The sequence below is a fragment of the Tachysurus vachellii genome, chromosome 5 (genome assembly GCF_030014155.1).
Source record: "Tachysurus vachellii isolate PV-2020 chromosome 5, HZAU_Pvac_v1, whole genome shotgun sequence".
In the NCBI taxonomy this organism is placed as follows: domain Eukaryota; kingdom Metazoa; phylum Chordata; class Actinopteri; order Siluriformes; family Bagridae; genus Tachysurus; species Tachysurus vachellii.
This window is the reverse complement of record NC_083464.1, coordinates 23909432-23936906: the sequence shown is the minus strand read 5'-3', so window position 1 is coordinate 23936906 and position 27475 is coordinate 23909432. Positions and strand designations below refer to the sequence as shown.

The window sequence follows — 27475 nt, the reverse complement described above, 5'->3', positions numbered from 1 at the left end:
AGCTGTCTAGCATTTCCAGATGCCCATATCTCTCAGTTTTCCTCCCTCTCTATCTCAACCAGATAATCGCTGAAGCCCTACTCACCCTGTTTAACACACTGACAGCCTGTGTAGCTTGTGAGGCTTTATCTTCTGTCTGTGTGTGTTTGGAAAGGAATATGGTGAGGGGGCAAATGAAAATCCAGAACAGTGACAGAACTATGAAAAGATGCAGTGAACTCAGGGTGGAGATAACCTGTGGGATAAATAAGACTGACTGAAACGTTGCCCTTTTGAACATCACTCGTTTCCCGCTAGCAAACTCACTCCTTCACTTTCATCTTTCATTTCATCTTGCCGAACGTTGGTTCCATCTCGACCTTGCTAAAATAGTACCGAGGGCCTTTCTTTCTATTACTGATTGCTTTCATCACTTGCCTTGTTCCATTTTTCTTCTGTCCACTTGGTTCATTTAAACTTAGTCCATTACATTTGACATCACAGGCCTCTCAAAAGATCTCCAGGCCTCACAAACAGGCCTCACATTAGATCTTCAGAGTAACTTAATAATTGAATTCAATAGGAATGGTAGACACACACAAAGACATGTTTGAGCCATGCTCTTTGAAAGCTGCTTTTTGAAAAAGCATTGAGATGATGGTGGTAAGATAACAGTCCATCCTTGGTGCACATACAGCTTAACATTCTACAGTTTCCATTCACATTATACTGAAGCTAGAACTCCTGGAATTCTCCTAGAATTATTATTCCCAGATAATAAAAGTGTAATATTTTAAAAATATATTTTATACATCCAAAATCTGACAGTGAATCTCTGTATTTTTTGTGATTTTCCTCAGGTTTTAGGCCTGAAAACAACTTTTTGGAACAACGGTATGGGACGTCTCTAAATCTGTGACTCCAATCAAACCTGATTTCAGTCTAGCCAGAGGGATATTAGCTCATATGGTCATGAAAATGTGAGTCAAAAAGATAGAAGTCACTGTCTGCTACGTCTTCTACACACCTGAGGAATCAGACGGTGGAACTGTTTGAATAAAGGAGGTTAATGTTCTTGGACATCACCACAAGAACAAGAGAGAGGAGAGAGGCTCTTCTGGAATTTCTAGGATTGGGCCCTGCTTATTTTCCCCCTGGATACTTGGACCTAATAGTTGTTGATCACAGAACTGTCTTAACTTTAAAAAGCTTTCAAAATATAATGTTTCCTTTGCCCCTCGTCTAACTAGTAGAATTAATTAAGATTTCCCACCTTTGAAAAGAAACGGTAGCTTAGTTTAAGAGTTCTCTTTCATCTGCTCCATGTCCTAACAGTGTGTGTGTGGGGGGGTTAGTGTGATGATCTTTAACTGAAGGTGTGTGTTTGTGAATGTACAGCTATGGGTAAAGTCAGGAGCAAGAGGCTAACAGGAAGAGGCAGCTAATCATTAATGCATACTTCTGAGCCAGGTTGTAGGTAAGTGTGTGTTTGTGTGTGGGTGCAGATGTCAGTAAGAGTCTGTCTGAATGTGGGCATGAATAAGGAAACGTGTGTTTTATTGTGTGTAGAAGATCTTCAAAATTAGACATGATTGTGCGTATGAGATAACATCTGCATGAGAGCGAGATATACAAAGTCTGAGGCAGAGAGAAACTCAACAAGAACAGGTTTTGTTCTTTGGGATCTGATTGTAGTCTCACTTCTTTGGTCCGATCACTACAGACTAGGCCATAAATAAAAATGCACTGAGTGTAAAGGAGAGGGAAAATTAAATCCTCTATCTGGTTTGCTCTTCTGTATACGTTTTTGATGTTAGTAGCACCAGCTAGGATTTCACTAAGCCCTTCAGCTTGGATAAGGTCCTCAACAAAGGACTTCCCTCCGTGATATTAGAGCATTACAACCGTAGACTTCTGAGGTGCAGCTCAAGCACCCTCCTTTAAAGTCAAGCTATTTGGAACGGTCCACTTGTAGCAGTAACAAAGGGTTTGGACAATTGTGATTTTCCACTCTCTCTGACCGGAACCCAACATTTCCCAAGAGGAGCTCGCCACCTAACACTGCAACTTCATGGCGCCTTGTTCCTGACGACGCATGCTTCACTCTGTGAGTAAATCACTTCTACACCCTACCTGTGTGTGTGTGTGTGTGTGTGTGTGTGTGTGCATAGTCACAGTAGTAGTGGGTATATCACTTCTACACCCTACCTGTGTGTGTGTGTGTGTGTGTGTGTGTGCATATTCACAGTAGTAGTGGGTATATCACTTCTACACCCTACCTGTGTGTGTGTGTGTGTGTGTGTGTGTGTGTGTGTGCATAGTCACACTTGTAGTGGGTATATCACTTCTACACCCTACCTGTGTGTATATGTGTGTGTGTGTGTGTGTGTGTGTGTGTGCATAGTCACAGTAGTAGTGGGTATATCACTTCTACACATTACCTGTGTGTGTGTGTGTGTGTGTGTGTGTGTGTGTGTGTGTGTGTGTGCATAGTCACAGTAGTAGTGGGTATATCACTTCTACACACTACCTGTGTGTGTGTGTGTGTGTGTGTGTGTGTGTGTGTGTGTGTGTGTGTGTGTGTGTGCATAGTCACAGTAGTAGTGGGTATATCACTTCTACACCCTACCTGTGTGTGTGTGTGTGTGTGTGTGCATAGTCACAGAAGTAGTGGGTATATCACTTCTACACCCTACCTGTGTGTGTGTGCATAGTCACAGTAGTAATGGGTATATCACTTCTACACCCTACCTGTGTGTGTGTGTGTGTGTGAGCATAGTCATAGTAGTAGTGGGTAAATCACTTCTACATCTTATCTACGTGTATGTGTTTTCTTAGTCATGTTGTCTCCGGATGAGTGAGCTAACAACACTTGCTGTGTTTGATCCTGTCTGTGTGTGCATGATCCTGTGAGCAAATGATAACTTGTCAGCTAGAGTTAGCTCTGGTGTGTTGGAGATGATTCCTGAAATTATGGTCTGTTTGTGTTCTCAAGTGAACTGATGTATGTGAGCGTTTTGTCCTCTGTTCATATGGTGCTCCCTTGAATATTCTTCTAGGTAACTATTATGTAGAATTTCTGTGACTGCTAAAAAAAAACAAAAAAACAAACACACAATAAAAGACAATTCTTAAACCTTGCTTTACATTTCATATTGTATTTGCTATACATATATTTGAAATATATTCTGTCATCCTGCTGAAACCTTTGCTTACTAACAAGATACCTAGAAGATACTAGACACAACTGACACAGAATTAGGCTTCTCCTTAGCACTCTAAACATGCACATTAATGCTATTTGGGACAATTCAGCTCCTTCTATTACCTGACAATTAGTGTGGACATGCCCTTAACCGGTCCAGCAAACTGTGAAGAACATCACCTTCACTGGTTACGCAGAGCCTGAGAATTCCCTCTTACATCTTATGTACTTATATCTTAAGAGTTATAGGATCCTGTATTCATGTATTCACTCAAGTATTCTGGACTAAACTTGACTAAAGCTAAGTTAACCCTAAACCCACTACAATCTTGAACTGTAGACTTGAATTATAATCTGAACGGTAGAATTGTAGATAGAGATTTTAGAGATCTGCTCTGGGTTCTTTTTAAAGGGGAACTTTATTATTTCTTCTCTCTTAAATTTGACATTTAAGTATGCTGCATGTGGCTCCAGGTCTTTAAATGCACCTTCGAGTCACAGAGACGAAAGACGAGAAATATTTTGAATGTGATTTAAGTTCAGACTGCTACAGCTGGGTCAACTGGGTGCATACATGTATTTGTGTGTGCGTGTGCTGTTGCTGACGTAACCATTTCTGACGCTCATAAGGCTCTCGACGGCGCCCTGTACGAGGTCTGAGTGTACTTGCGAGTTATTGCTGCATTTACACACCTCTGTGATGTTCGCCTGCTCTGTTGCCATGGCACCGGGCCATTGCTGTTTACTGGTAGGCTGAGAGCAAACACTGGAAGTAGCAGATGTGTCATAGACCATAAACATTTCACCCGATATATAGTACACACAGACAAAACATAAATGAATAAATAAATAAATAAATAAAGAAAGAAAGCAAGAAGCACACACATGTTCATCTCATAAGAATCAAACCAACTGAATCTGTCATGCTTACTAATTCTGATGTGACTCTTCCTTGCTATAATTAGACATCTAGACGTCTATTTGAGCAGGGCTTTGATGGTGCAATAACAGTAAGCGCTGCATTCAAAATCTAGTCCGTATTCAAGCACCAATTTGACACACAGGCACACAAACTCTTAGGAAATATGACTTCACACCTGAGATAATGACCTGGATCATTCCGCCTGTGATCGACATAATAAGAGATTTCTGTAATCAGTCTGCGATGAAACTGCGGTCTCAGAGCAGGCACCGTCGTGTAGTCGAGTTCGCCAGTGAAGATGAAAAAGCAGCTTTCCTCTAAAGCCACACCAGAGACTTTGGCGACACTTGAAGAGCTCACTGGATCATCTCCGTACAAGGCTTACTGAAAGTCGCTCACTGAACCAGTGCTGATAGTTCTCTTATTCACAAGCTTATCCTCTTTCATTTATTTTTTATTTTTTCCCAATGTTTTTCACTGGCAGTTCCCACACATTAGCAAGTTTTCCTCTATCCTCTATGAGAGCTATCATCTGGGGGGAGGTGAGGACTGGCACATGCTTCCTACAGTAATAGACATGTATATCTCTGCCTCCAGATCTTTCCCAATGTTCTCAAGCAGTTCACTAGGGGAGGAACACAGTGCACAGTGCATTAGTTAAGTTCTTCAGATATATAATATATACCTGTATTCTTATTAAAGTTTAAACCCTGAGTGTGCATGGACTAGACTTTCTTTCTTTCTTTGTTTCTCTCATCTGAACCATAAAACAACAACAACAACAACAACAACAACAACAACAACAACAACAACAACCAGAAAATACTGAAAAAGAACCCAGGACTGCAGGGAAAAAAAAAAAACGTTTTAGAAATAATAACAATTTACAAAACATAAGTTTATTCAATTGCATAATTCGATGCAGTGTGTAACTTTCTGGTTAGCTTTCTATCTTCTATCTAATGTGACAGCGTAAACAACTACCCAGTGTTATTCATTATTGACAACTAATTAAAGACACTTTATCGTTTTTCATTAGTTTTTGGGTTCGTTACATAACAGAAAGGTCAGAAATGTTTGCAGAAATGGCACGCTGTCAGAATTGACTACGAAGCTGAGACACAATGCTGCTTCTAATTAAAATACATTTCATTCTAATGCCTGCATAATATTCTGGGATTATTTCATTTTAATAAAGAAGAACATACCGTTAAGAACAACAAGAAACTACAATGAGCATACAAGTTAATATTTTCTAAATAAATGTAATTAATTAAACGATTATGTTTAGAAACCGAGGCAGAGATATGCTGCACTGTGCACAGTGTGTTGTCTGCATGAGCTATATAGACCGGCAGCTCTAGAAAACCCTCACACCATTTTCTCTCTTGTTTTCATGCAAGGCTGGGAAAAGAAGAAAAATGGTTCAGTACCTGATTTCTTTGTGCTAGTTGCAGGTATTTTTGTGTGATTTTGAAATGTAATTGGAAACCTGGCAAGTCTTCCCACAAGCTTTGTTCTAAAGCTTCGCATAAAAAAAAAAAAAAAAAAGAAGTATTTGTTTCTTCCTGCAGGATCACAGTCCCAATGTGCAGAGTAAAAAAAATGTATAAAAACAGAGTAATCATATCTGAATTTGTACTTGTTTAGACAAATCTGTTAATACTGTTAGTAATTAATCTAAATAATGTAATCATATTCAGATACATTACTACAAAGTGTAGGAGAAAATCACTTACAGCTTTAGTTCACGTACTTGGTCTGATTGGCAAGTAGCTTTCTGAATGACAAAGGAGAAGAATAGGCAATCCTGCACAAGCTTAACTTCCCTCCAGGTAATTACTGCCTTTCCATCATCATGCCATAATGAAGCTCCTCTGATTAAGTTATGTGTGTTAATGGTGCAGTTTATGCAATATAAACTTTTGTGCAAGGCAATGAAATCACTGGTGCTTTTGAGTAGAGAAGATAAGATTTTATAGTGCAGCACTTGTACCAGTCTCAAACCCTATCTGTCCTGAGGTCTGTAAAGATGCCTGGACGAGGTACAAGTGCACCATGCTGCGTAAAGGATAGAAATAGGATTGCTTTAGATTAGATGTCCTATGGAACATTGTGCAGTGTCAGATTCTCATTTAAGCCCTGCAATAAAATCCAGTTAATGTGTATTTGTAAAGTTACTCTCCTTTAATGGGGAATGATGATAACCTCATATTGCATAAAAGTGCACGACTACCATGACATCCATTTGCAGTACAATTCAAACACTAGCTTAAAAGCCCTACTCGTTTTTCTTTTTTATTGTGCCTGAATAATGGACCAGAGATGGTGTTGCACTGATACACATACCAACTGTAGATTGGGGTCAAAGGAAAAATGCAATATTTGCACCTGACCAGTTACGATGTGATTAACTTCGGCCCATCTGAGATACGGCATTTACAGCATGAGTTCCTCACTAATACTTCAAGTTCAATTATATAATACTGCACTGACTGCCTTCCTGACTCTATCTGTATCCCATGCTTCATGAAAAAGAAGAGAGTCAAATACATAATGGGATACTGCTGTCTGATGACCGAAATTGTGAAGATTTTACTTTGTCACTGTGTAATTTTAATTTGAAATGTCACTGTCATTTCTTGCCGTGTAAGTAAAGTAGATGTCAGTGACTCATGATCACAGCCTAATTTTGTGTGTGTGTGTGTGTGTGTGTGTGTACGAGAGAGCGAAAGAGAAAGACAGTCAGCGGGAGAGAAAAAACCTCACATCACCCATGTTCCCTTTTTCACATACTCCGTCAAATGTCTTATGCAGTTCTTTGACCATTTGAGGTGAGATTTCTGTTTGCTTTTCACAGCAATTCATTCTCACAATGAAATTCCCAACTAGAGTCGTTTTTATCCAATCTGTTCTCTTGAATGTCAGTCACAGTGAAAAGCCTGACTCTCAGCTACAGTGTGGTGTTAAAATCAGTGTTCAAACAATGAGCTGTGTCAGTGTGATGTGCTTCAGCCTAGTCACACACATACAGGGCTATTGACTTGTTTTGTTAGCGCATCAGTAGCCCTTGTTGAGTCAGGAGCATAATGAGTGACCATCTCTGTGAGCGGTTTGATCCGGTTCAGACAGGGCTGTGAGCGCTGCGAGTGAACCATAAGGATTGCAGCTTGCATTATGGTCCATTTCACTCGCTTATTCATAATCAATTAGATATTTAGTCTCCTAGAATCATGACTCCACATGCATCTTGAATGAAAGAGGACGGGTTTATAAAAGCCCAAAGTTTCTGTACAATAGGCACGCATGCAAAGACAGCAGCTATTATTTCAGACCCAAATGGATTTTCCGACTGTCAGCAGCTGCCTTTAGCTTGCTATGGGAAAGCATATAAAAATATTTGTGATTTTTGTGATATCCCTGTCAGTGCTTGACAACTTGTTTCAGATGCTTTATTTTGAGAGACCGTATTAGTTACTGCCCTTTTCATTTCGCTCCCTTTCACACTTTTATGCTTTTGAAACGGGGCCAATTGTGTGCTGTTGCAAATAAGATCAATCTCCCATTACAGGCCAGTGACCGGCTCTGTCTCAGGCAGCTGCTACCTGTAGCCTCCCATTTCTGGTGTAGGAGAGATCCATCTCCATTAGAGCTGCATACGGCAAAATGAATACAGGGCCTTATTCACGGGAGAGCAATGGATTGCACAGGCCTTCTTTTTCTACAGCATCAGATCCGAGACAGCTCACAGAGAGGAGAGGTTTACTATCTGAACTCGAATGCTAAGAAGTACAGCTCACACTTCAGGTGCCCAGGAGGGTTACAAGTTGTTTGAAAAAGTCAATTAAAGCCAGGAAAGTCTGGCCATGTGGTCGATCTTAGGTGGGATCTGAGAAGAAAATGTAGAGTTTCAGAGGAGGAGGAGGAGTGTTGCAGAGCTCATGGGAGACAAGCGGCTAAGACGCCAGATTAAGAAAGTCTGAGTTCTCAGTTGGGTAAAGAGTAAGAGGCCTGTGTTGGTTCATCTGGGTCTCCTGTCTGTCTTGGGGCACTCACCCACATTGATTAGCCGTCTCATGAAAAGCCTTGAGGTGCTCCCCCTGCTGAGAGGAAGGAAAACATCTCCACACACCCTGATGGGAAACAAGGGACATTTGCAACAAGGGCGTTTAAAAGAGAAAGGCAATTGCTGATCAGTTTGGCTTCTCTCAGTGTGTTTTGTTATTCCAGTTCTCATTATGCATACGCCAGGAATTGTATTCTTTGGCTGTGACACAAGTAAATAATGACAACATAACAGTCGCAGCATGAGCTTTTGATTTTGGTCAATAGTCATTTACAAGCTCTGTCTGATGCCCATGCACCAGATTTCAGTGCCCACTAATTAGTGGGCATTTGAGGTGAACCACACTTGAGTCTGATGCAAAAAATAAGTGATGTTTGCTCTTAATGTAGAAGACAAGGTGCTATCAGAGGTAGTGAGTAAAAGTAGTGAGGAAAATCTTTTTCAGAAATTGTGTCTATCAAGATGGGGGGCACGGTGGTTTAGTGGTTAGCACATTCGCCTCACACCTCCAGGGTTGGGGGTTCGATTCCCGCGTCCGCCTTGTGTGTGTGGAGTTTGCATGTTCTCTCCGTGCCTCGGGTGTTTCCTCCGGGTACTCCGGTTTCCTCCCCCGGTCCAAAGACATGCATGGTAGGTTGATTGGCATCTCTGGAAAATTGTCCGTAGTGTGTGATTGCGTGAGTGAATGAGAGTGTGTGTGTGTGTGCCCTGCGATGGATTGGCACTCCGTCCAGGGTGTATCGTGCCTTGATGCCCTATGACGCCTATGATGCCTTAATGAACATTTCATTATTTTGTGTCATTGCTCAGTGGTAAAGATGATCAGGCTACTGATCAGAAGGTTGTGAGTTTAAATCCCAGAACTACCAAGCTGCCACTGCTGGGCCCTTGACAAAGGCCTTTCACATTTAACTGCTGTTTGTAGTTGTATGTACAAGATAAATGTACAATATTCTGGTTGCTGTAAATGCAAACAGGGCTTCTGCATTTTTTTTTTTTGTCATGTAGAATTTTCTTACTTTAAAAATGCTTCCTTACTTTTCATTAAAACATGAGCACATTATGCTTTAATTAGGTGCCACAGTGGGTAGTGTAGTGTTGCTACAGTACCTCACAGCTCCAGGGTCCCCAGTTTGGTTCTGAACAGTGAATGTGGAGTTTCTGTATTTGATCTCTGTGGTTTCCTCCAGGTTCTCTGAATGTGTGTGTGTGTGTATGTGTGTGGACTGTGCTATGTCTAGATTTATTCCTCATGCCCATTTCAGTTTTCTGAAAATGGCTGAATGGAGATATCTTCCATTCGTACCATATACCACCAAACACATTCCTGTCTCCTGCGTCTGTGCATCTGTTAAAACTGCCTCTTCCTCACTTCCACTTCATTGCCCTTCAAAATGATCTATACTCATTATTTTATAGATTTCCATGTCCATGTTCTGAAAAACACACGCAAACCATTCATATGAATGCTGCATATAATAAAAGTGGGTGAACACATTTCTTCTTTATAAAAATTGTAAAAGGATTAGTGATGTCATTTTTATGCAAATGAAATGCCATTTTTTCCCTGTGCAATTCATTTGCCACAGTGAGTAATGGGGATCCTTTATTGTACAATCTTGGCCCAGTTTTTAGAAGTCCAACATATTGCCTGTTTATTTGCTACACCAACCACACAAACCAATCATTACACAAATACAGTATATGGGGAATAAATGTTCTGACACACCGTTTGTAATTAATGCAGGCTCAGTGTACTGTATTTTTGTCTTGGTCTGACGGACAGTGGCGGCTGGTAGAAGGGTGCATTACTTTTTAACCTTTAGTACAGTACATACACTCCTGAACAAAATCTTAAGACCTTGGGAAACATTCCAAGTATTTGCATTTCAAGCTGGTGGATCATAACCAGGTTGTAAGAACTGCTTCAAAATGTCAAAAGAAGAAAAAGGAGCAAGAGACAAAAAAAAGAAGTGTGAAGTGCAACATGTCCACGTAGCCAGCCGCCGTTTGACGCCCCTGCACTATCTGAAGCTCCATTTTCTCATTGAAGGACAAAGCACCCCAGATCATTATGAAGCCTCCTTCACTATGACAGGTAGAACACATTTCCAGTGGGATCTCCTTGTCATGCCAGTATCACTGGAAGCCATCAGGACCATCCAGGTTAAATTTTTTTCGTGTTTGAGAATAAAACATTTTTCCATCTTTCAATGTCCCATGTTTGGTGCTTCCTTGTAAATTCCAAACGGGCATGTTTGTGGTGTGGGTGGAGACGTGGCTTTCAAAGATGTTTTCTGTTCTTTAAGCCTTTCTCTCGCAGATACCGTCTTATGGTTGTTGGTCTGCAGTCAGCATCAACCTTAATTTGGGTCGAGGATTGGGTGGTGTCTTCATGGACAGCCCGTCGGATCCTCCGGCCCAGTGCAGGTGAAATTTGTTTGAGTCTAACACTTTTTTTTATCCCATAACTCTCAGGATAGCTCTCAACAATCCTGCCACATTCAAAAACAGAAAGCCTTTTTGCTTTTGCCATCAGGAGATCATGACAATGTGACCGTCTGAAGGACAATGACATTAAAGCCATATTTTTTCACAGGTTTTAACTTTTAATGGCTATGGTCTTAAATTTATGGTGAGCTGATGACCAGCCGGTTTGAGTTGCAATGCAGTTTTCAATAAATTGCCTTCTCTTTATTTTTTGTCTCTTGCGCTTGTTTCTTTTTTTTTTTTTTTGCATTTTGAAGAAGTACTTACAACCTAGTTACGATCCACCAGTGCGAAGTGTGAATATTTGTAATATTTTCCCTGGTCTTCAGATTTTGTTCAAGAGTGTATGTCTTAATGTGGAAGTAGATATTTTGCCTGAAAAATGTCTAGCAAAACTATGCAGATTATTGTAGAATAATACTTAGATGACTTGAAATTAGGTTTAGTGTATAGAAAGGTGGTAGGCTGGTACATCATTCAAGTACATCATTCAATCCGACTAAAGCCTCCTTACTATCAAAAGGTTTGTTAGTTAAATGCTTAAAAATCCAGATATACTGTCTGTTGCCATATGGAAACGGCATATAGTAGAGGGTTAGATTAGAGTCATAATGACATGACAAATGAAATCCTATATCATTTGCCTCTCTTGACATTTTTATCTCTCAATACAAACTATTACTACGTGACACTTTCCGGCTCCCATTACCAATATAATCATACTGCACGTTAGGGATCCTTGTAGCACATTTATCACTATTTGTCTTTTCTCTGTAACACTGTAATGATTTTACTGTAAAACCCCAACAATGTAATATCTCACAGAAGAGGATATAGTTCCTTTCATGGCTTCTTCCTCATGTGATCTCAGGGAGTTTTCCTTACCACTGTTGCCTTCCTCATCATGCTCATTAGTAATCATCATGTAAACCTGGATATCTGTAATGCTGCTTCATGACAAATGTCTGTTTTTAAAAGCACTATACAAATGAACTGTAATTGATTCTGCATTGTTATTACAAACATCAATGTCCAAAACATTTGGAGTCAGTAACAATGCTGTTGCTTTCCATTCTCGATCCCGCTAACCAAGTAATAAATCTTCCACTATGCATGTCCAAATGCCTCATAGAGTTGTGTGAAGAGAACGATTTCAATGAAAAATAGTCCTTTTTCTGGAAAAGTTAATGCACAGTTACTTTAAAAAAAAAAGTGTGACACGTGCAAAAGTTTCGAAACCTTCCAGTTCTAAAGATTCTGAATTTATAAACTCAGCAGACTTGTCATTAGAAATTACTGCTGTAGACAGATGAAGTAAAAATGGCCGCAGTAACCAAAGGTATAAAATATAGCCCAAAAATATGCACCTATATACGCTCCTTGAAGAGCAGAACTGTTGAAGCACACAGTTGTACAGAATGGCATTATCTGCTGTAGCATTACAATTTCCCTTCACTGGAACTTACTGGCACAAACATGTTCCAGACAAAGCGAGCCCTATGAAGACAAGGTGTGCCAAGGCTGGGGTAAAAGAACTCAAGTGGTCTGCGCCTTTTGAATGACAGCCCGCTTTACTGTTACACCTGCTGCTATACATTCTGAATTGAGTTCAAATTCAAGTTCAACTTCACTTTATTTATATAGCACATTTAAAACAGCCATAGGACTGACCAATGTACTGTACAATAAAAGAAATGTTAGTAAAAATACACAGAAGAAATGATACTAAGACAAGAGATAATGAAAGCAAAATAGAATTAAACAATATAATAATACGCACTAAAACACTAAAACAAGCAATAATAAGAACAATTAAAGAACAATAAGAAGAATTAAAATGAAAAGGAAAACCAAGGAAAACAGATACGTTTTTAAAGGGGACTTAAAAATGGACAGCTAATCTTAACTCTATGGGCAAATCATTCCAAAACTGTGGCCCAATCACTCGATCCCCTCTACACTTAAGTCTTGAAAAGGGAACAGTGAGGAGGTTCTGGTTGCCTGATCTTAGAATAAGGATGTAATAATTCAGATAAATAAATAGGAGCTTGATTATGCAAGGACTTAAAAAAAAACAACATTTTTTTTAAAACGAATTCTGTATTCAATAGGCAACCAGTGAAGAGTCCTCAGAAGAGGGTTAATTGTAAACGGTTAATTTGAGTTTTGTCGACGCCGCAGTATAGAGAGCTACAATAGTCTAGACAAGAGGTGATTAGAGCATGTACTGCCGTCTCTAAGGTTTTGTCAGTTAAAAAGTGCTTAATTTTTGATAAAATGCGTAGCTGAGAAAACCTCAATCCAATGACAGCGGAAACTTGTTTATCAAGTTTTAAGGACTCGTCTAAGAGAACACCCAGATACCATACCTGCGGAGACCTAAAGACAGATAGACATTCTAAGTCAAGGTTGGTGGCCTTTGTACTTTCTGTGGGGCCGAACACAACAACAACACTGTAACATCTGAGGAGCATAAAAACTAATCTCTAGTGTGCTAGCTGCTTTTAGCACATAGGATAACATAAACAGTTCACATACACAAATAATAGTTAGTGTGCAAAACAATAAGATTTAACAGACTGATCAGGAGAGGTTGTAGGAACAACACACCTGCAGATATAGAGTAAAAGGTGGTGTGTGTGTAAAATGCCAGTGTTCCTGCTGCCATGGGTACTGCCATGTGTGTCTGCTCCCACGTGGTTGACTGGAACATGTTGGTTTTATTACAGCATACACCGGACACACAGAGCTTATTTTAATGTCACCTCCCAAAAGACTCAGAAGCCTTTGTCACACAAGATGCCTTTTTAGTCTCTTCATAACCAAATGTCAAGAGTCAAATCACATTTTATAGCTGCAACGTAGTCTACATTCTCTTTACGAGGTCAGGACAGAGTGTCTTTTAACAATAAAGACCTTTACGAAAAGGCCATGAGCTCATGCTGGTGTTGCAGTTGTCTGACCTACAGTGTTTTCACAGCACTGTTAATCCGTACCCTTTTACCTACTTATTCCTAGATCTTATGGCTGTAAATGAAACTTATCACTAATCTGAGCTTGCATGGTGCATTTGTTATGTTTATAAACATTTTGTGAGCATTGTGTCCTTTCGACGCTTGGGCAGTTAAGCGGCTTCGGTTTCTGTCAGAAGTGTTCAAGTCCTTCTTAATGTCAGGCCTTGACAACTCTCCCCTCAGGTTAACGAGTGTGTGCTACCATACGCTGCCATGCTAGAGTGTGATTGCTTCGTGTGTTGTGGTGTCGTCAGGTCATTAGTCACCGATTGACATTTCCCATCATGCTCAGCCGAGACAGCTGCCATGCCACGTTAATGGCGTGGCCACAGAGTTTGCTGCTCACAGTTAATTGTCGGCAAATGTTCGAGGTGGTGGTGTCTCACCTCACGAGTCCGCTCTTTAATTAGTCCTCCCCATCAGCGGTTCCCTGTATTGAATTATTTATATATTTGAGGCATTAACAAGCAGGGTGAATGCAACATACTGATTCTGAGAAAGCTGCAGCAGAATCATAAGGCCCGGCATTACTTTTCCAGCCTTCAGCACAGCTTTTCTTCAAACCCTCTTTCAACCTCACACAGCTCCTCCTCTTTTTATCCTTGCTTGTCAGAAACAGATGACAAATACCTCTGTACCACCAAGCACTGGAGTCGGTGACTCATTATATTAAGGTTGGTGGAAGCAGTGGGGTGTTATTATGGAGTTTTTGCTGTGTTCTTTTGAGGATTTTTTACAGCATTATGTGTAATTGCATTTGGACCGATTCTAGGAGTGGCATGGGTTGTGTCTTGGAAATAAGCGGAGAGAGAAAGCAACGTGAACCGCATACACCTTTCTTGAGAAAAAAACAAAACAGGCTGAGCAGATTTGACACTTGACATTTCCCAGCAACCTTGAGACGGTCAATATTCCATCAGCCAGTTGTCTCAAAACTGGTTGCCTGGGTGGTGTATGATTTCATGAACAATCTCATATATTAAAGCTGGACCAATTTTAAATATAATCAGTTTGAGACTGTTAGATGACAAAAAATGGAAGAAAAAAAAAACAACAACAACAACAAACAAAAAAGGTTTGACAAGATAAATACAATTGTTCCATGTCATTCAGTGAACCAGATTGTGTTTTAAAAAAAAACAGCCTGGAGAAGTGTTTAACCTTTCTGTTTTTGTTTTATGTTTTTTTTTTTTGTGGAATCATTAGAAGACTCTCATCATAATTATATGCAAGATTTTTCTCAGGTATGTTACAATTAGTTCATTCAGATTCAGTAAGCACTTTATCCTGGTCAGGGTTGAATGATGGTGATAGATCTGGAGCCTATTCCAGGATTACTGGCTGCAAGCCCTCAGTAAGAACCTTGAATGAAGGTTCTTACTGGGGCGTCATGCAAACACGCACACACACACACACACACACACACACACACACACACACACACACACACACACACACACACACACACACATCTAGAGCCAATTTAACCTAGCCAATCTGTCTACCAGCATGTTTGAATCCAGAAGAACATGATAATCCAGAAGAACTAGGAGAGACTAGAGACCAGGGACAATATTAATGGCAATATTTTCTCAGCCCTGACAAATAAGCTAGAAATATGTCTGATCTTGGTTGTTCATTTTACATCTATTGTGCCTTAATTAAAGTGGACTTTTCTATAGAGATAAAAGAATCCTATATTGTACCAGTTTCTCACATCGACTTCAACAGACCAGAACAGTTCAATTGAAATGATAATAAAGCTTTTATTTCCAGTTGATAAATTCTTCTTTTGTCTTTGGGTCTTAGATCAGTCAAAATAAATGGATCTGGACTTATTATTTGCTTGGTCAATCATTTGCAATTGATTACTTCTCCCTAGGTTGAACAGTGCTTGCTGATGTTGAGGGAGAAGTGGCACTTTTTTTTGGGCAAGAGAAGTGGTTTGTGGTCATGGGGTAACCCACTACTGAACACCATTGTGTTTCCTGCTCTAACCTGTAATTTTAAAATTAAGGGCTGTTTAATTGTAGTCGAGCTGAAACAACAAAAAACAAAAACAGTACATTTGAGTAATACTTGAGGACCAGAACAAACTGAATATAGTATTTTTAGGGCTGTTTTCAAGAAAATCTTTTGCCACTAGTCTGTAAACTGACTATCATCCCAAACACAGCTGGATTCCAGATCGATGTGCGACGTTATACTCAAACCGTCTCAGCACCAGCTGTTTAATATAGCCTGCTAAAATGAACATGCACCTTAACCTTGTTTAAATTCAGGCCTGCGCTCTGGTACGCTGTTATGCTGCTTCTGAAATGGAGTCACTCAGTGTACCTCTGAAATAAAGCCATTTATTTTGTTCCTCTATCATACCGTATATCTCTCATCTAAATCCAGATGACAAACGGCCCTCTTTCCCCTTGTTCCCATTTACATCTGAGATTTCTTGCTTCCTTCCCACTTCAAGTAATCTATCTTCTCTCTCTCTCTCTCTGTCTCTCTCTCTCTCTCTCTCTCTCTCTCTCTCTGTCTCTCTCTCTGTCTCTCTCTCTCTCTTTCTCTCTCTCTCTCTCTCTCTCTCTCTCTCTCTCTCTCTCTCTCTCTCTCTCTCTCTCTCTCTCTTTCTCCTTTCCACTATCAGCCATCATCACACACCACAGCTGCTGTTTAGCTCTCCATTTCTATCTCCTTTTCACCTTGTTTGTACAGCACAGCCACATTCTTTGTTCACACTTTTGCCCGGCTCTCATAATGTTCTGAAGGTGTGGATAGTATACAGTATGTAAATTATAAATCAAAGCACTAATGCATATTCAATTTTATTTCCATATGTTTTTTTCCCATCATTTTCTATCCATGCCCTTGTATTTTTCCCTGCATGTCCCTGTATTTTTCCCTGCTTTCAGTGATGTTGCATATCCCTGTAAGGAGGTTTACTGGCCTCCACATTACCACAGCTCTCAGAATAATGTACACATACTGGGACAAAACCCTCCACAGGAGATTATAGATGATTTCTTGCCTCCTTCTTTTTTTTGTTCCGCCTTTCCGCTTGCTTCACCCGTGCCCTTTGTTTTGCCCCCTGACACTTTCAGACATAACTCTCGCCCTTCGCCTTGTGAATTTATCTCCCTCCCAGGATGAATTGTGTACTGTGTGATTCTCAATGATATAAAGCGTAACACAGAGAATGAGAGTCAGTAGATGGAGCTGAGAGAGCACCGGCACTCACTCCATCTGGCTGTCTTCCTCTCATGATGTGTCCGTCCTTCGCCCCTGTTGAGCCAGGGAGGTGGTGTGATGAAGTGAATAGGCGCTGAAGAGAAGCAGGGGCTACAGAAAAATGGATGAAAGAGTGGGAGAGCCATTGGCTAATGGTGTGATGCTGACTGTGGGGTGGAGGGTGTGGGGGGAAGTGGAGTTGAGAGAGATGGATGAAGAGAAGGAGTGGGAATGTGAGAATGTGTGTTTATGTTTGTGTGTGCGTTGTGGGCACACACATGTGCATGTGTAAATAAGCTTTTTTCTTCTCACTCACATCTACAGTACCTATCCTCAGTGTGTGTGTGTGTGTGTATGTGTGTGTGTGTGTGTGTGTGTGTGATAAGCTCATTCCCTTCTCTTGTAATGGTGAGCTGCATTGAACCCCTGAAGCTCCAGTGACATGGGAATTTACATTCTTTAATAAAGAGGAGAAGGTGAAAAAACCATGATTAAAGTTAGAAGTGCCTGCAGAGAGTGCAGCCTGAAATCGCTCATCTAAAATCTCTTTCCACCATCTCTCATGTTGTGACTGATCTTTTCTTTCTCTATTAAATGAATCCACAGCTGCCTTTGTCCCTTTCAGTCTCTGCTCTGTCTGTGCTGCAGTGGCGATGAGTTGCCGTGGTTATGGGAGGTTGTTACTGAAGGTAATAGGAGTGTAAGGTCACGTTGTGAAGCGGGTGCCAGACAGGATCTCAGTCATCATTATTATTTTGTACTGCTCGCACGTGCTGTTGTTGCTAATTAGAGACTGATAGTGATTAAATATTTAGGTTGCAGGATAATAAATGGAGGCTGAAAACAGCCATACTACAGGCTACACCCATTTCTACACACACACACACACACACACACACACACACACACACTCACATGCGCGCACACACATACACACACAAACACACACACACACACACACACACACACACACACACACACACACACACACACACACACTCAATAGATCTAATGCACTCAATTGAAAGCTCACTCATTGAAACAAATTTTTCTCCCTCTCTCTCTGAACCAATTGTACAACTTTTCCTATGAGATTTGAAACACTCTATTTGTCTCACACATACTGTACAGCTACATGGACACACACACACGCGTGGTCATGGATTCATGTCCCCAGCTACCCAAACACATCTGTTTTGCCTCATTTGATCATAAAACTAAGACCTGACCTCATTTTCTCTTTATTAAATATGAAAGAGAGATATGTTTAAAAAGGAAACATTTATGTCATAAATGAAGTGTTTTAATATTTTCAGAGCGGAAGCACTGCTACTGTATGAGTGTTTTGAAAGAGAGGAAGGATGTGGGATGAACCTTTTTCAACAATTGAGTAAATCAACCGTTTGAAGTTAAATTATTTATTTATTTATTTAGCAGCTTTCTGTAAAAAAAAAAAAGGCTTGTTCTGATAAGAAATTACATCCACTGCATCCAAATCTGCTTCTGCCACAAACTACAGAATGCTACACAGTCAAAGCCAAACAAAAGTGAAACCTAGCCACGCTCCCAATCTATTTCCCAGTTTATTTTTAGTAGCTTAAAAATACTCTGCAGCTTTCATAAGCTTGTTTTTACTATTCAGCAAATAATTGGAGTTAAATGTTATTAATTTCTGCAAACAAAGGGAAAGTGTTAGTGCTGATAGTATACAGTATTTACAACATACTGAAGCACATATTACAAATGTTGGGAGAGAGAGAATGTGGGATTAAAGACTGGATAACGTTCCAGGTGACGATTAAAGAAATCGTGTATTGCAGATCAAGAAATCAGATATGCATGTGCACCAAAAAGAAAGAAAGAAAAAAAAAAACAAAAACGCACATCTCCTGTCTTTGAGCTGTTTATAGTCCCTGCATTGTCTTGTCTCGTTGGTTTAATCCTGATTAGTTTCCTAATCTCATTACAAGGTGTTTGTTTCCCCATTCAACAAATCTGATGTGTACAGTGTGTATCCTAAGCTACATTTATAGAGTAATTATTAACAATGATAGAACTGTTGTTTATCAGAGGATTGAAAGATTCTCATAAGTGGTTGCTGTTAGAAACTACACCCACGTTCCAGCCATCGTTATTGAGGCTATTCGCTTTCTGACATATTTGACAGATCTATACAAGAAATGTTAGAACTATTGCAATGAATGTAATGAATGTACAGTACCTGTGTAATACTATACAAAACTTTATGGCTTATTTTTCAGACACTGTCTTTTTTGTAATTAACGTTTTTCTTAAATGAGTCTTACATGTATGTTAGACGTTTTTGTAGAAAAGATATAAAAGCAAACAAATTCTTTACATCTCTTTATAAGCACAAACATCCCCTTTTCTGTTCATGAAGGCTTCAGTTTCTTGTACACTGATTGCTTTTGATGCATCGCTTTGCCCGGGCTCCAGAACTGTTTGTGCTGGTTTCAACAAGATCATGGAATTTCCCTAAAATGTCAGAACCATGTACTTTCACCACCAATGTAAAGCATTTACACTGACATTTACTTATTTGACAGGCGCATTAATCCAAAGTGACCTGCAGTTAGAGCTAAAGCCCCACAATGATCGACTACCACTCACTATGAGCCTCACGCCAGGTTGTTTTCAGTCATTTGTTTCAATTTGCTGCAAGAAATCAGCTCTGTCGTTTTTTTTTGACTGCACATAAAATTAAGGCATAAAACTAGAAAAATGGTCCAGCAAATGCATCCAAAACATCCAAACACCAATTTAGTCACTGAATGTGTATTAATTATTTAAACAATGTGAGTCATTAAATATGTTCACAAATACAATTGTGCGTTATTATCACTTTATAACACCACGGTGCCCTGTTTGATCCTGAGCTTGTATTCCTGAATTAACTATATCTGAATCCACATGGTTTCCACAAGGTTCTCTGGGTTTGTCACACCTCCCAGTATCATGCTAGATAGTGAATTAGTGACTCTAAATGTTCCCTAGGTGTGAATGTGTGTGCATGGTGCCCTGTGATGCACTGGTGTGCCATTCTGGGTCAGTGTTCCTGGGAGAAGGTCCAGATCCACCACCTTCCTGGCCTCAATAAAGCGCTTACTGAAGACGAATGAATGAATATCCAAACATAGCATATGCATTCAGCAGTTTTTCAATTAATCCCTCTTTTTTTTTTTATTTTAATCAGTGGCCTGTTTTGTTGTGTCCATGTTCAGCAATGAGTTTCTTTGTCATGTCACTCTCCACAATGGTACTTAATGACTCATATTAAAGCAGACACTCATTTAAATTTGTAGCATATTCATAGAAAACCCATCCACTCTTCCGTAGGATCCCCCCCCCCCCAAAAAAAAAATCTTCAAACCCATTTCTGCTCTCTGAGATGCACCAAGTGCTTGTACATAATCGTCTCAAATTTGAAGACATTTCATTCAACCACTAAAATTCTATGTAAGGTTATTCCAACATAGATAAAGACGTCTCACACTGAAAGCCAACAGTGTTCTGACTAATAATCAGACTTGCGACAGTAAAATGATTCTTTTGTTTGGATTGATTGAAAATGTCAGATAAGTTGTTTTCCATTTCGCTAGAGGAATGGAACACCAGTGTATTATTAAGCTGTTTTTTTGCAGGTATATTTTCTTTACAGTACAGTCTGTGCTTCACATGTTGTAGGACTTCTTGTTCTGCTGCATAAAACATCACACATATGTGCAAGGGAATTTATCTTAACAAAAAATCTGGATCTGGAAAATCTGGATTGACAGAGGAAGTTGTTAACGAGTGCCATGAGAAATAAAACACCTGAGGTTGGATTTGTTAGCTTTTCTTTAGTGGGAATCCACACTGTGTTTGTAAGAAATGGCCTCTGACCTACTATCTGTCTATCATTTTGAGAAGCGCTCGAAATGAAACCCGACATTTTTCTTTTTTACTTTGTATGAATTTTAGATAATAGCTGGATAAAAGCTGAATCTCTCTGTCTGTCTGCCTATCTGTCTATCTGTCTGTCTGTCTGTCTGTCTGTCTGTCTACCTTTTGTGGCATTTATGTTGCAACATGTTGTGCCTGTTTATTATCATTGGATAAATAGTCCAGAAAAGGGGCCCATTCTTCATACATGGATTACAGAATTAACTGGAATGGATTGTTGTCAGTTTGAACTGATCCTGGATTCAAGGCTGTTGTTGAACTTGTTAACAAGACAATAATCCATAATCTCAAACCAGCTTAAGAGTTCTTATTCAACGAAAAGAAGATTAGACTGCACATTTAAAAGAATTATATACACATTAAACCATGCTGTTTATTTCATATACAGTGGATTCTGAAAAAAAAAGTTACGTTATTCGGCAGCCTGATGCTATAATCTTTCAAATGAATCTACTAATCTCAGTACCCCATAATGACGAAGTGAAAACAGAATTCTGGTAATGTCTAGTAATTTAATAAAAAGAAAAAACTGAAATATCACATATAACATAACAATATATTTTTATTGTAAGTATATAAGTAAGTAATACGTATTCAGAGCCTTTACTCAGTTCTTTAGCAGTTCTTTGGCAGCAATTACAGCCTCAAGTATTTTTGGGTATGACACAACAAGCTTTGCAAACCTGGATTGGGGGATTTTCTGTCATTCTTCTTTGCAAATCCTAACAAGCTTGTTCAGGTTGGATGGAGACAGTCAGTGGACAACCATTTATTGGTCTTTCCAGAGTTCAATAGAGTTCAAGTCAGGGCTCTGGCTGCGCTGCTGTACGACATTCACAGAGTTGTCCCTAAGCCACTCCTATGTTTCTTGGTTGTGTGCTTAAGGGCCCTTATCACCCTTTGGCCCATTCTGGGGTCCTGTGCATTGTGGAACCGGTTATCTTTGAAGATATCTCTGTACCTTTCTCCATTTAGCTTTCCCTCAACCCTGACTAGTCTCCAAGTCCCTGTTGTTGAAAAACACTCCCACAGCATAATGCTTTCACCTCTATGCTTTACTGTTGGGTTGGTATTGGGCAGGTAATGAGTGGTGCCTGGTTTCCTCCAGACAGAACGTTTAGAATTGAGGATAAACAGTTCAGTCTTGGTTTAATCAGACCAGAAAATCTTGTTCCTCACAGTCTGAGAGTCCTTCAGGTGCTTTTTTGCAAACTCCAATTAGGCATTTATATGTTTTGCACTGAGAGATTTCCTTCTAGCCACTCTGCCAAAGCCCAGATCAGTGGAGGGCTACAGTGATGGTTGTCCTTCTGAAACCTTGACCCATTTCCCCACAGGATCTCTGGAGCTAAGTCAATGTGACCAACAGGTTCTCGGTCACCTCTCATACCGAGGCTCTTCTCCCCTGATTGCTCAGTTTGGCCAGGTGACCAGCTCTTGGAAGCGTTCTAGTTGTACCAGACGTCTTCCATTTGAGAATTATTGAGGCCACTGTACTCAGCTGCTGTACTAAACCTCATTGCTTTTTTTTTTGCTCTGAAATGAATTATCAGCTATCTGGCTTTCTACTAAGAGGTGTGTGCCTTTTTCCGAATCATGTCCAATCAGTTTAATTTACCACAGGTGGACACGAATCAAGGTGTAGAAGCATCTCAGCAAAGATCAAGAGTAATGGAGGCTAAATTTCAAGTATTGTTGCAATGGGTCTACAATGTACATGTGATATTTCTTTTTTTTTTCTTTTTACTAAATTTACAGACATTTTTAGAATTCCTTTTTTCTCTTTTTTATTATGGGATACTGAGTGTAGATTAATGATAAAAAAAAAGAATTTGAACAATAGTAGTATCAAGCTGCAACAAAACAAAATTAAAAAAGTAAAGGGGATCTGAGTACTTTCTGAATCCACAGTGTTTATCTACATGTTTTGTTATTTTACTAAATGGTATGATGAGCCCTCAGATTGATTAAGATAGCCCTCTCTTCTAAAAAAAACAAACAAATGAAAATGCAGTTTATAGCCTGAATGGAGTGAGTCTCAGCTATGGATCTATGACTATGGATTTATTTTTAGCATGGAGACGTGAGATATATTGCCCATGCCATCCAAAGAATAATTGTAGGACTGCTGCACATATTGTAAATGTTTTTTTGTAGTGGCTCTATTCAAAACGGAGATTGAACTATACCTACATAAATCAATTTGAGACAAGCAAAAATAACCCAAAACATAGGCAGAAATATATAAGATTGCAAACTCATATAAAAATAGCAAAGAGCGCATGAATAAACAGCTAAAACCTGCACAAGCATTATGATTTCCTGACTCTAGTTTATAAGTTCTAGTTTATTCCTAAAGCACATTAAACTAAACTGTGCATGTCTTACTACATTTTGTTCAAGAGAAATAGGAACGTTTGCATTATTCAAACACTGACTTGCTGTTCATGTTTATGAGTCTCGAGATTGCAAGCAAAACGAGACCAGGCTGTTACCTCAAACAACTCAATTCAAACTAATCAAGTTCTCAGGTGCACTTAAAGAACTGAATTAGGCTGTATAGAATAATTGTAGTTTGTCAATCTGTATGTCAGTTTATACTAAATTTGTTAAGGGCCTTAAGTAAAAATTGGGTTTTGAAGGAAGCAGATTCATTTAAACTACTAAAACCTAAAAAATCTGCACTCCTTGCTTTGATATGGTGCGTTTTTCTGGCAAATGTCTTCCAGTTGGCAAAACAAATACACACACCCCCTTGTGTACCACCCATACAAGCTCGCATAAATTTAAATACACTGTTCTGACTAACAAATAAGTCGACTAACATCTGACTCAGCCATGATTTCATAAGTGTACTCTAGGAAAAAAGGTCTCCTTAAAGAATTAGTGCTTTTCGAATGGGCTCAAGTGAATGGGAAACACAGTGCTGTAGGGTTCTTTAGAGAACCTTTAAGGGTTCCTGCTGAGTGCCAAACCTTTTTTATGGATCTAAATGAAACCTTTTGGGCATGTTCCTCACTGCTGCAATCACCCATGTCGATCAGATTGACTGGTTCAATCCGATTCTCACACCGGATTTCCCATTATGTTTGGCCAGGTAATGTTTTATCATATCTTAATTGCTGTATTTATGATGTTCTAACTTGTAAAAAAAAATAATAAAATGCATCAACCTCTAATTAAGCACTGAGATTGAAAATTGGAAGAACTCCAATAAGTGCAGGAAATGTCAACTCATTTAGAAAAACTTTTATTTATTTGCTGCTTATTTATGTTACTTGAATAAAAATGTGAATTAAACAATTATTCTATTAATCATAACGAAACAAGTTGATTGGCTCCTGTGTACACAGAGCAATTATCAAAAACTGCTTTAATTCCCAAATATAGTTTTCATCTTCCCAAGATTATAGTTTCCTCTTCTTCCAAATCAATTAATAGCAGCATGCAAAACTGCTGATTTGTTAAAAAAAGTGTGAATAATTAAATGAAATGACCAGCATCTTGGGTTTGCCAGCAAATATAAAGAGCCAGTGCTCCCAAGTTCTTTTCAAATGATCCAGTTTATGAAGTGGTAGTTTGGTGTTTAATATATGTGCTGAATCATTTTTGTCACGATCAGGGAAATTCACCTACATTCAAAAAAAAAACGTACAGTACTCTGGCTCTTCAAAGCTGAAATTGAAAACCAGGCTAAGGTAGTTTCCTAAATAAGGCCTAATGATGTAGCCTATGAAATGATAACATCATTATCCTTTTATATAAACAACAGAGTCTCGAATTTCTGAGCATTTTTTTTTTAATAGGAAATTGATTGTTGTCATTCAAATTCTTAGAACAATTTGTCCTTCTAACTGACAACAAACTAGCTGTGATGTGTTGGATAACCCAGTATAATGCTTTTAAAATGAATGCACCCACACTTTTGGCTGTGGCTGCAAATGTTTATTTGACTTTAATTTCGTTTAGTGAAATTACAACTCCAGGGATTGCAGGAACTTTAATGTATGCCATCTTACTTCATTAACAGTATCTTTACTACAAAGTAGCTGCCTGATTTTTGTAGTGTTAGGACCCCTGGTAACATGCATGTTTGTGTTAGCGTGGGTGTGTGTTTTTATTCCAAGTGCTGTCTTGCTAATGGATAGACTACCACCTCCTGAACAAAAAATCTAAATCTAACTCATTTAGAATGTAGCAGTGCTGCTTTGCTAAAACAGAAGCCTTTGTTAAGTATAGTGGTCTGTGGAAGCTGTTTTAAATAGGAGGAGAAAAGTGTCAGGGCAAATGAGATCAGAAAGAGACAGTGGAACAGAGAGAGGAGTAAAGGATGGTGCTATGTACAAATAGCTGAACCTTCATGTGTGCACCTCCACAGTGATCCTGTCTTATACACATTGCTCCGAGCTTGCTCTGAGACATGTCAGCTATTTAAATCCTGTTTAGATCTTTACCTTTCCTGTTCCTGTTACACCCCTCCACAGAAACATTCACGCTCATTTCCACACCTCAGGCAGCTCCACACCCACAGCAGCTTTGTTATGACCCCATCAGTGCTCACGTCTCTTTTTCTCTTTACATATATTCTGCTCACCCATTTTCACTAATTTACAGCATTTCATGAATTGATAAAACAACTACAACAACAAAAAATATCCTCAGTAGATGTTTAAGTGATTATGGTAAACATATGCTGTAATACTCTCAGTGTATTTTGGTAGCCTATATGTCACATCACATCCTTATTGGTTATAAAGAGATATGTTGGGTAAAGGCATTATGTATTACATTGGTTTGCATGTATACTGGTTTAAGTGTTTCAATAACTGCTGATCTCCCGGGGATTTTCATACACAGCAGTCACTAGACTTTATTCAAAATGGTGTAATAAAGAAAAAAACATCTAGTGAGTAGCGGTTCTGCAGATGAGGTTAAAGAAGAATAGCCAGATTGGTTCAACCTGACAGAAAGGCTACAGGAACACAGATAATAAATCTGTGCAACTGTGATGAGCAGAAAAGCATCTCAGAAATCACAACACGTTGAACGTTGATCAGAAAACCATGTCTGGTTTCACTTCTGTCAGCCAAGAACAGAAAACTGTGGCTGCAGTTGACACAGGACATGTGCTAGATAAAAATCCGGTGCAGTTTAACTAACATGGACCATAAGGTTTTGCACAAACTTGTGTAGTCCATGTCAGCTCAACTGCATGAATTCTTTGAAGCATAAAAAACGAGATGCCAAATACTAAGACATTCTGAAAATCATGCAAAGATTACTAAGATTTTGCTTTTCACTTAATTTATTGCTGATAATACGATTTGTCATAAAAAAAACAAAAACAAAAACAAAAAGAATTCAAAGAGGTGCTTCCAGTAATGCTGTCAGAATTTTGGTATGTACTGTTCTGTATGTACATGAGTTTTACTTTGGAGCATCCGAATATCTAGCGCTGTGGATTAACAATAGGTTCGGTTTCAGATTTCAGATGCTTTTTGTTTACATGTTATTTAATATTCAGTATTAGTGTATTATGTAATATTTGTCAGTAGAGTTGGTCTAAGGATAAGAAACTAGGTAACCTGGATGTTTTGACAAATCCTACCTAATAAATATAAACTAAATATTACTAATCTGCTCTGGTTATGCTTTTCTTCTCTTATTCTAAACTAACGTAATTGTCCTTTTAGTATGCTATTAAAGCTTACAGCTAGCATAGAGAGGGAAGCGTATTTCATTTTGAATTGTTTTTAATGTGGCAGCTCAGTGGCTAAGGCGTTGAACAACAGATCCAAAGGTTTTGAGTTCGAACCCCAGGTCCACCAAGCTGCCACTGCTGGGCCCTTGAGCAAGGTCCTTAACCCTCATTTGCTCAGTTGTATAAAATAAGATAAAAGTCTGTGTTGCTCTGTATAAGGGTATCTGCCAAAATGGCTTAAATGTCAAGTTTTGTAATTGCATCGATTGTGTGGCAAGGCAGGGAGCACCTACACCACAATTCATCCACAAATTTGATCTTAAACTCTGTGTGGAATTTTGCCTGTTCCTCCATTTCTGTGTGGTTCCTTCCTGCTTGTAACTGTTGTTACTCAGTTGACTAAGTGTTCCTGGGATTGGCTTTGGATTTAAGACTGAATCAGTGAGTGAAGGAATGAATTTATTGTGTGTATTAAAGCTCTTGGTAGCTTCGCACTTCTATGTATTTTTGCATACTTAATTTTTTAAATCATGACGGCGAAATATGACCTATTGTAGACCTACTGAATAGATCAAGAGTTAATGATATGAAAGTGACACCACAATCAGATTCACATAATGAATTTTTCTTATGTTGTCTAATGGTCCTTTTAAAAATTGTGATCTTTTTTCTTCTTTCCAATTTTCATATTCTTGTTTCCCCCGTCTTGTTAAATCTCATCCTTTTGATCTGCTCCTTTTGTGTTTTCATGTAGCAGGGTTCTTCAATTTAATTTGAACAAATCCTTAAGGGTAAATCAATTCAAATAAGTGTGATTAATTAGACTTGGTTACAGCAAATTGAGTTCAAGCCCATCCCAACCGTTGGGCAAGAAATACTCTAATGATTGGCAGCAGACAAAATGTGCTTT

At 39.1% G+C, this 27475-nt stretch overlaps 1 protein-coding gene across 1 annotated transcript in view; it reads left to right on the top strand.

Annotated features, from left to right (window-relative positions):
- grik5 (glutamate receptor, ionotropic, kainate 5) overlaps positions 1 to 27475 on the top strand; it is a 72276-nt gene that overhangs the window by 1288 nt on the left and 43513 nt on the right. Inside the window, exon 2 of the mRNA XM_060870664.1 lies at positions 840 to 2086. The gene's annotated coding sequence lies outside the window, so the exon portion shown is untranslated. The remainder of the gene's footprint in view (positions 1 to 839; positions 2087 to 27475) is intronic.